At 40.6% G+C, this 8,723-nt stretch overlaps 1 long non-coding RNA gene across 2 annotated transcripts; it reads left to right on the forward strand.

The window, feature by feature from the left end:
• Positions 1-5,445: 5,445 nt before the first annotated feature.
• On the forward strand, positions 5,446-8,442 carry LOC134463151 (uncharacterized). 2 transcript variants are annotated; one of them, XR_010037654.1, is made up of 5 exons: positions 5,446-5,827; positions 6,987-7,027; positions 7,563-7,653; positions 7,885-8,029; positions 8,199-8,442. It is a non-coding gene; the product is annotated as an uncharacterized LOC134463151 (long non-coding RNA). The 2 variants fall into 2 exon arrangements; XR_010037655.1 differs by lacking the exons at positions 5,446-5,827; positions 6,987-7,027 and adding an exon at positions 7,046-7,210 and having other exon boundaries at positions 8,199-8,441.
• Positions 8,443-8,723: the final 281 nt, after the last annotated feature.

An 8,723-nucleotide genomic window follows, 5' to 3' on the forward strand; every position in this document is an offset into this window, starting at 1 on the left:
TTCTGGGCAATTACATGGTGCTTGTTTACCTGTTAGATACCATGTTACTTCTCTCTGTTACCCTGTTGTTACCCAGAAACTACACAGTAATTACATATGGTAGCCTAACTGTGGGCCAACCATGAATAAAGCGTTGTGGCTTACCCGGTCCTTATTTTTACCCACCATTGATGGGTTGGTGGTACATATGTTTGGTATGCCTATTTGCTGTGTGGTGGGCTGGAGCAATAGAATGCCAGAGCAGAAAAGAATACAGAAGCTTAGCCCTTAGATGCTGTGTATTCAGTGTATGCAGCGACTAAAGAGACCAGAGCAACAGAAGTCCTTATTTTTTCGATGGTGAGTTGTTCAATTGGGTGAAGAATGTGAATCCACCTGCATTGACTAATGGCTCATTCTTTTGAAACTCTATTAAGCTAGGCCATTAAGCTAGGCTCAAACTACACAGCTCCGATTCGATTCCACTGCTGGATCATTCTGCATTATGAGGCAGGAATTACAACTGTTTTCAGTCACAGTGAAAAGTGTGGAAATTACAGCTTAATGAGTTTTTGAGTCTGAGGTTTTGTTGTTGTTGTTGTTGTTGTGAACATTTCTGTGCTCAGCTAGAACAGTCCAGACAGACACAGGGGGAGCATAACACATTGGATCATAAGGAAGGAAAGGATGTGATCAAAGCGCATGAAAGTCCTTGTGCACAACCCTTCAGTTGTCCAGGTGCAGGTGTAAGGGAGGAAAACTTGATCAATATGAAAAGTTCTTTAAACACTGCACACTGGATACTGTTCTTTTTTTTCCTTTATTTTTTGGAGCGAACAATATGTTGAAGGAAAGGATGTGTTGGACAGATGCCTGTCAAATGTTTTCGGTAACACTTTATTTTAGGGATACATCTATAAGCACTAATACATACAATGCTAATGCCTGCATGAGTAACTTGTAAGGCATGTACTAAGCAAAAGCTAAGGCCTACTAGGTCCTTACTAAGGTTAAATTGGTAATAAATCCCTTATTGTGCATGAACAAGACATTTGTGAATACATGCCTAACAAATGTTTGATTTTGCTTTGTACATGCCTTACAAGCTACTTATACAGGCATATTGTATGTATTAGTGCTAATAGATGTATCCCTAAAATAAAGTGTTACCATGTTTACATTGTGATGCACAATAACAGAGTAATGGTATCCAGTACTGTAAAGCTTCTCTCCTGAATTTCGAGATCAAATACATGCTTTGAGATGAACAACCATATTAATGATGCCATTTTATGGACTACATCTAGGGTGTGAATTTCAGCAATGCAATGGTAATTATGAAAACAAAATCATCATCATTGTCGTTGCCGTCGTTGGCGTTTTAGTTGCCATCATCATCATCTTCACGGCAATCACCACCATCATCATAATGCAAATAGATCATTGCATGATATTGCAAGTCCAGTGCACGCGTGCCCTTCCAAACCATGTCACATAACAAGGCCTTTCTCCATCAAACAGAAGAGGAGAGGAGATGACCTTATTGATTCATCTCACCTCAGCCATATTTGTCTCGCCGCTCCATGCTGTTTGAGTGTGATGGTGTCATGTGGTGACATGTTTGCACTGCGGTATATTATATATGAAGAGCTCTTTTCCAAAATTAGATATATCCATTTTATAGAATCTTAGGAAATTGACATTTTTGTATTGGGAATTCCATTGATATAGAGGTTTTAAAAGTATGTTCTCAAAACATTTGAATGGCAAGAATTTACATATAGATGATATGACTTCTTAACAGTCAATTCCAATATTAAAAAGCAAAAAGTAAAAAATGGTGGATATAGTGTTTTGGAAAAGAGCTCCTGATATGTGCACTGCAGACCTGGTCAGATGACCAACCATGCCTCCGAAAACACTGACCTGCTGTTAGGGCTGCCGACAGTGGGGGACGAAGGGAACAGCTGTCCTGGGCCCTGGGAGAGAGAGAGGGAGGGCCCAGAATTGGGTCCTCATTACAGTGTACTGTATGTATTTGGCTGGGGGGCCCTTTCAGACGATTTTATCTTGGGCCGGGCCAAAGCTGTCTGCGGCCCTGCCTGCTGTCACGGCGATAGAGGGATTAGTTCTGGTGAAGGTCAAAAGATATATGAAATCGCTCCTCCTTTTGGCAGCGCTCACTTATTCTTTCATCCTTCATTCTTCTTCATCATCCATTTTTCACCTTATGTGTCCTCCTCTCCTTTCTGCTCTCTCCTTTGTCCTTTCTATGTAGTGCTCAATACACAAGTCCAAAAAAGAAAGCGAAAGGAGCAATGAGAGAAATAAAGGATGGGAAGAAAAATCTTTTCCGCATTGTTGCTCTCCATCAGGCAGAGTACTGTTCTAACGCTGAAAATGAGGAGGGGAGGAAAAAAAAACGTTCTGAAAACAGTTCTGAAAATGAGTCACACACAGCAGCACGCTTCACTGGTTTCTTTCTTTCTTTCTTATTTTCTTTCTTTCTTTCTTTCTTTCTTTCTTTCTTTCTTTCTTTCTTTCTTTCTTTCTTATTTCTGCTTGATGGGGACACAAACACAATGCCTGTGGAAATAAGGGTGCTAGAGGCAAATGACCTGCAGTGCGGATCAGTCTGTGGCAGCCAGGGAGACGAGCAGGGCATTTGCCCCTGGGCCCAGACCGAATACAAACACGAGTACGAGTACGGGTACGAATATGAATACAAATACGAATGCTTTATTATCTGCAATGTGGAAATTTATCTTCAGTTTCACTGCATATACATTTAAAAAATCAAATATTAATCTCACAATACACAAATCAAGCATTTTAAACACTGCATTTTTACAAAGCAGAAGTGGAGCAGTTATTATAAAAATTGGCATCTAAAATGCATTGGCATCCGTGGGGGTGTTTAAAGAATGAAATAAAAAATAAAATTAATTCTTTTATTATACCTTTACTCTTGATGGCAGGGGCCATATTATGACCTTGGCAGGCCGTATGGGGGGCCCCGATCTGTATTTTGTTCTGGGGTTACCGTGTTCAATCGTTCGGCCACTGATGGCAGCCGCGTCGATTTAGGGCCCCATACAGAATAATGCAGCAGCACACTATACGGTAGAGTAGAATAGAGGCAAGCAGAGCCGAGTAGAGAGGCAGGGAGGGAATACAGAGGGAGATGAGGCAGCACTGCTGAGAGGAAAAACACATTTCCTTTAAGACAACCCCAACCCACATCATTAGCACTGCTGTATGCATGCATCACACTCTGTATGGGGATATGAGAGAGAGAGAGAGAGAGAGAGAGAGAGAGAGAGAGAGAGAGAGAGAGAGAGAGAGAGAGAGAGAGAGAGAGAGAGAGAGAGAGAAGTTGAAGGAATGAAATGAGAACCGGTGGCAGAGGTAGATGAAAGGAGAGAAAGAGATGGGGAATGGGAAATTAAAATCAGATGGATAGACGCAGTGAGAAACACACACATTATGTAAGTATTGGAATGTCCAGAGAGACAAAGAGCAGTGGAGAGAGAGAGAGAGAGAGAGAGAGAGAGAGAGAGAGAGAGAGAGAGAGAGAGAGAGAGAGAGAGAGAGAGAGAGAGAGAGAGAGAGAGAGAGAGAGAGAGAGAGAGAGAGAATAAAATGAATAAAATAATACTGTGAATAAAATGGAAAGACAATGGCAACTTTGGAGATGAAAAAACAAAGAATAATAAAGAAAGAATAAACAATATCCCCGCTTCTTTTCGTGGCTCCCAGGTAGCTATCTGTGCCAAATGATGGGAGCAAGTGCTCCCTCTCTGTTGCTCATTGCTCATTAATATTCAGCTTGAAAACTCATTTCAGGGCATTCTTTTCATCTTCTGCATGTTGTTTCTTCGTAAGTGAGTGGTTTGTGTGTGTTTCTGCAGGATGATAGTTTTTTTCCCTGTTAGGTTCAGCTTGATAGCTATAGACTCTTTGTACAGAAGGTTGATGAGCTGCCCGGATCCAGAAAAGTGTGAGTATTGCGTGAGCGTGCATGCGTGTGTGTGTGTGTGTGTGTGTGTGTGTGTGTGTGTGTGTGTGTGTGTGTCTGTCTGTCTTTATCTCTCTCTCTCTCTCTCTCTCTCTCTCTCTCTCTCTCTCTCTCTCTCTCTCTCTCTCTCTCGCTGTTATGTGACCAGCTAACACATAGAGGGAGTCCAAGCCTCAGGAGAAAGGGGTGAGGGCCACGGGCGCTGTTGATTAAAAGTAAATAGGCTTTTTTTCCCCCACAGCACTATGCTGTCTAAACACAGCCATTTTAAAAGCCATTTTCACTGGGCGGTACACTGTTAACCCGGATTTCGTGTAAAATTATAAAGTTCATTACATTTTACTTAATGTTTTACGTTCTAAGGCATTACTAACACATATAATTAGACTTGACTAATTTGACTTACAATACACTTATACTTTCAGGTTTTTCAATAAACTAAACAATTTAAGCAAATTGAACATGGCTTGGTGAGTCAAGTGGATTGGACAGCATATCAGCTGACCTGCCTAGAATTTGAGGGATTCTGGCAGGAGTGTTGATTTCAGATCAGGCAATCTGATCACCAAAATGTTTAATGAATTGTATAAAACATGCATGACCAACTCAAGTGAAAGCTGAGACAGACGAATAAGCTATAGGCCAAGCCTATCATGGTCTAAACAAAGTCATCTTTTTATGGGGAGGCCAAACTGTTTAATGACAGATATGAAAATAGCCTGTAAAAACATTTTGGTGGTTGTTAGACTAATTAGGCCTATCCCTTTTTTTACTTGGCCCCTAATAAGGCCTATTTATTATTGAGATGACGGTGTGGCGCAGATCTGCTGTTAACAACTAGCCTGTATAGGCCTATTACAATTAGGTCCTATCATATTTTTAGTTGTGATGTATTAATTGATGCTTTGTTATTTCTGTTTTAATGTAGGCCAAGTGATAATAAAATAACATAAAATAAAATAAAATGTAGGCCTATCATTGTTGCATCTTTCATGCATTCTACACTTGATGTCTACCACTGTGTAGTTTGTGCTTGAAATTCCATGCTGACAACCGTAATTTTGCAAATAATACTTAAAAGCCAGCCCTGTGTGGCACCTATTGTGTTGTTTGTCTTTCGTGCTGACTAGATTTTGCACGCTCACTGTACAGGTCTGTGTGCACGCTCCCGTTTTTTTCCCACACTACGACTACGTGGTACAGGACGCATACTGGAGCCTCTGGTCCGGGAATCAAGACGGCTGCACTTGAACTCGAATCACAGAACACGTTGTTGCTGCTGTAACATTGAGAGTAAATAGAATGGAGGCCAAAATTCTATTTCATTGTTGAAGCCAAGTTGAAGCCAAGTTGGAGCCAAGGTTGGACCCAAAAAGACCAAAAAATGGCCAAATCCCATTCATTCCTATGAGAGACATAAAACCCTATATCTCCCTTAAATGCCACTCCAGGGGGATCATTTTTCGCTCAACTAGTAGGTCCCCTTGCTCTCCAACTTACCAGGGTGGTCTTTTTTTGTGGTGAAGTTTTATTTTAGAGAGATATTAAAAGTTAAATTGACCAATGAGCATCAGAAGATGGTTTGATTGACAGTTGGGATTCTTTTCAGTCAGGCGCACGCTGAGCAAGAGGGCCGTCGTCATGACTACTACTTGGCTGTGCGAGCCTGGGGGACTGGGAAATCTTGTCTATCTGTGTGTTGCTCCTGATATTACTTTCATAAACTTTGAACATCAACTCTATCGATTGATCTACTGTTGCCATTGTTTGGATCTCCTTGTGAAGTCGGGTGTACTTATCGGTACTCTGAGCTGGAGCGCTGATGTTTAGGTAAGTAAAATGAAACATTTTATTACAGTTGTTTGACCAACATGACTGACAAACTTGTTTGCATAGCAAATTACATTGACTTTTAAATAACACTGTGGTCATAGTAATAGCCATAATATGGCGGGCAAATACATTGTGGCATGTGCCTCAAGTTTTGTTTTTTGTTTTTTAAGCGCTGTCAGCGACACATGTTGAGTGTAATGATGCTAAGACTAGCTCTATTATTGCATCGTGTCTCCATCAAACATGCCATTAAAGTGACTGGCATCTGTCGGTCTGTAAGTAACTTCTAACATGAATGTATGTAAGTATATAAGCAAACTGTGTTTCTTTGACGTACATTGGGTTTAGTGTAGACTTAATCAGTTCTACTGCAGAGTAGCAGGTGCAAATCTGTTTTATTTAGACATCCTTGGTTCGTGTCTATGCTAACTAATTCACCTCAGCATGCTACATGCACCTCAGACTTTACACAAAAGTTGGTGAAGGTAAATTTCAAGCTCATTTAGTAATCCAGGGCATTGGTGGTGGTGGATTGTTTGCTGACATACTATTTGTTTGTAGAAGTTGTGGTGGCATAACATAATTTCCAATCAGGACTTCGGCGTCAGGTGACTTGCCTGACTGACTGGGTTTGTTTATTTCACATCCCAAGCCTAGCTAGAAGTTAAATAGCAAAACCGTAACATTGCACAGGTGACAGGTTAGATAGTTTTGCTTGTCATCATTTCACTATAATTTCATTTCAGCGGATAGTCTGAGCACATAAACTAGAATAGTTCTAGGTTTGTGGCGTACACCTGCAAAATGCATCATTCCTCAGTTATTGTTCATATTGTAGGGTGACTCAGTTAGCAGAATTTATGTTGAGACATTGCTTAATATAATTCGCGGAGGTCATTTTCATACCGCGAAATTTTGCGCGAGCAACCGGGAGATTATAGTTTAATGTTTTATCTGTCGTCTTAATATTGTGCATATTCATGCTTAGGCTGTTGACATGTGAAAGTTGAATGTTTGATACCCATGCGCTGAAGTTAGATGTTTGTCATTGTGCTGCATGTGGACGGTACCGTTTTGTCTCTAAAACTATGGAGGCCAATGCCATCGTTCCTCTTAGGAGTAATGTTCTCCCTTGTGTTGTTTTCTGTCATTGCAGATGCGATGTCCCAACAAGAATCTGTCAGTAGGCTACCACATGTAAGTACACACACTCCCAGTATAAGAAAGCAAATTAACGTCAATCAATACATTGTGCAGCTTTAGTCTGTTAATGTGACTATTGCCAGTCAAGTAGGCCTACCCAGATTGTGCTAATGCCATGACATGTACCACTCTGTTGCGGATATCACATTTCTCCTTGGGAACTCAAGAGCCTAGGAGGTACTGTAAATTGCCTTGTGAATGTGGTCTTTAGTAATTTTTCAAATACTACCTTTACAATATGCTTCCTGACCCTAGACCTGAGATCCAATTCCTCTGTACAGCTATTATTGTTATAATTAATAAAATACAAGACTATTGTCCATATCCATGGCTGTAGCATACAGGCCAAGTGCCATTCAATGAAATATACCTCATACAGTATCTATTTACTGGATATTCATACCATGCTGACATGTTTTTTAACCCCAAAACCTGCCACTAATATACAAGTTATTAAAGTTGTTTGTATACAAAATGGATGTTGTTCTCATTACCCTCCATGTGCCTTTTTTTGTACCTGTCTGAACAGTACACCTCAGCAGGCACACCAGAGAAGGACCACTCCTGGATAAGGATTTGAGCCACTGCCACGACTGCCATCTCTACACTATATTACACACGTGAGTCATTATCACAAGCCTGGTTCTAGCAATCGCATAACAAACCTAACACATCAGCAAGTGAGACTGAAATTAGGCCTACACTTAGATGTTAGTTTTTTAAAAAATTTTTACATTATGCTTCCTGATTCTATACCTAAGACCTATTTCCCGAGTAAAGCGATCACCCTCATATGTTTGTGTATAGTAATAAAATATAACTGGTACTATATCCACGGCTGTGTGTTTCAGGCCAGCAGATGTGGGAGGTGGTGATCAACGTGACCCGTCAGCAGGTGGAGGACTTCCACGGCCCCGCGGACTACTGATTACTGTGTGTGGCCTAGAGTCACCCGAGGACCTCCAAGAGCTGGCAAGGACACCATCCGCGTCGCCCGTAAGTTTCATCTGTCTTTCACGGCTTTTGGTCCATAACATCATATTACAATTAGCTACAACAGGCAGAACTAAGCCTCTTATTCAGAGGCCACTGGGCCTTTGTTCTGACACCTGACTATCTGAACTGTCTAAAATAATTTGTCAACCCTTTCTCTTGCTCTTTTTAGAACATGGACAAACCAAATCTGACAGGGTGCCCATCATCAGCTGCTGTGACGGGCCTTCCATGGTGTTGCTGTGGTTATTGCAAGGACAAACAAAAACTGTTTTGTTTGGTTTATACAAACCAAAACAATATGTAAATAAACTACACAATTTGTACTGCTAAATCCTGAAATTGTAAGTAGTTATTAAGTAATGCCCGTATGAAGTATTAAGCACTATATAAAAATACATTACACATACGTAAAACCTGTTCTGGCCTTTTCTGTTCAGCATTATGAGAAGTCAAATGGTAAAAGCATGTTAATATACAGGTCTCAAGCACAAGAAACATTGGGATGATAATAGTAAGTGTTTATTTAAAAAAGAAATGAGTTAAACATCAACACGATTCATGACGTACATGTACATGGGGGTTCTTCTTGTGTTGTTGGTCACCACATTGCTTCAGGGATTGAAAGCAGTACTATGTATTACTTAAGTCATATTGGTTGAGACATGAGGTACGTTTAATGAAATGTAAATTACTT

The sequence above is a fragment of the Engraulis encrasicolus genome, chromosome 14, assembly GCF_034702125.1.
Source record: "Engraulis encrasicolus isolate BLACKSEA-1 chromosome 14, IST_EnEncr_1.0, whole genome shotgun sequence".
Taxonomy (NCBI): Eukaryota; Metazoa; Chordata; class Actinopteri; order Clupeiformes; family Engraulidae; genus Engraulis; species Engraulis encrasicolus.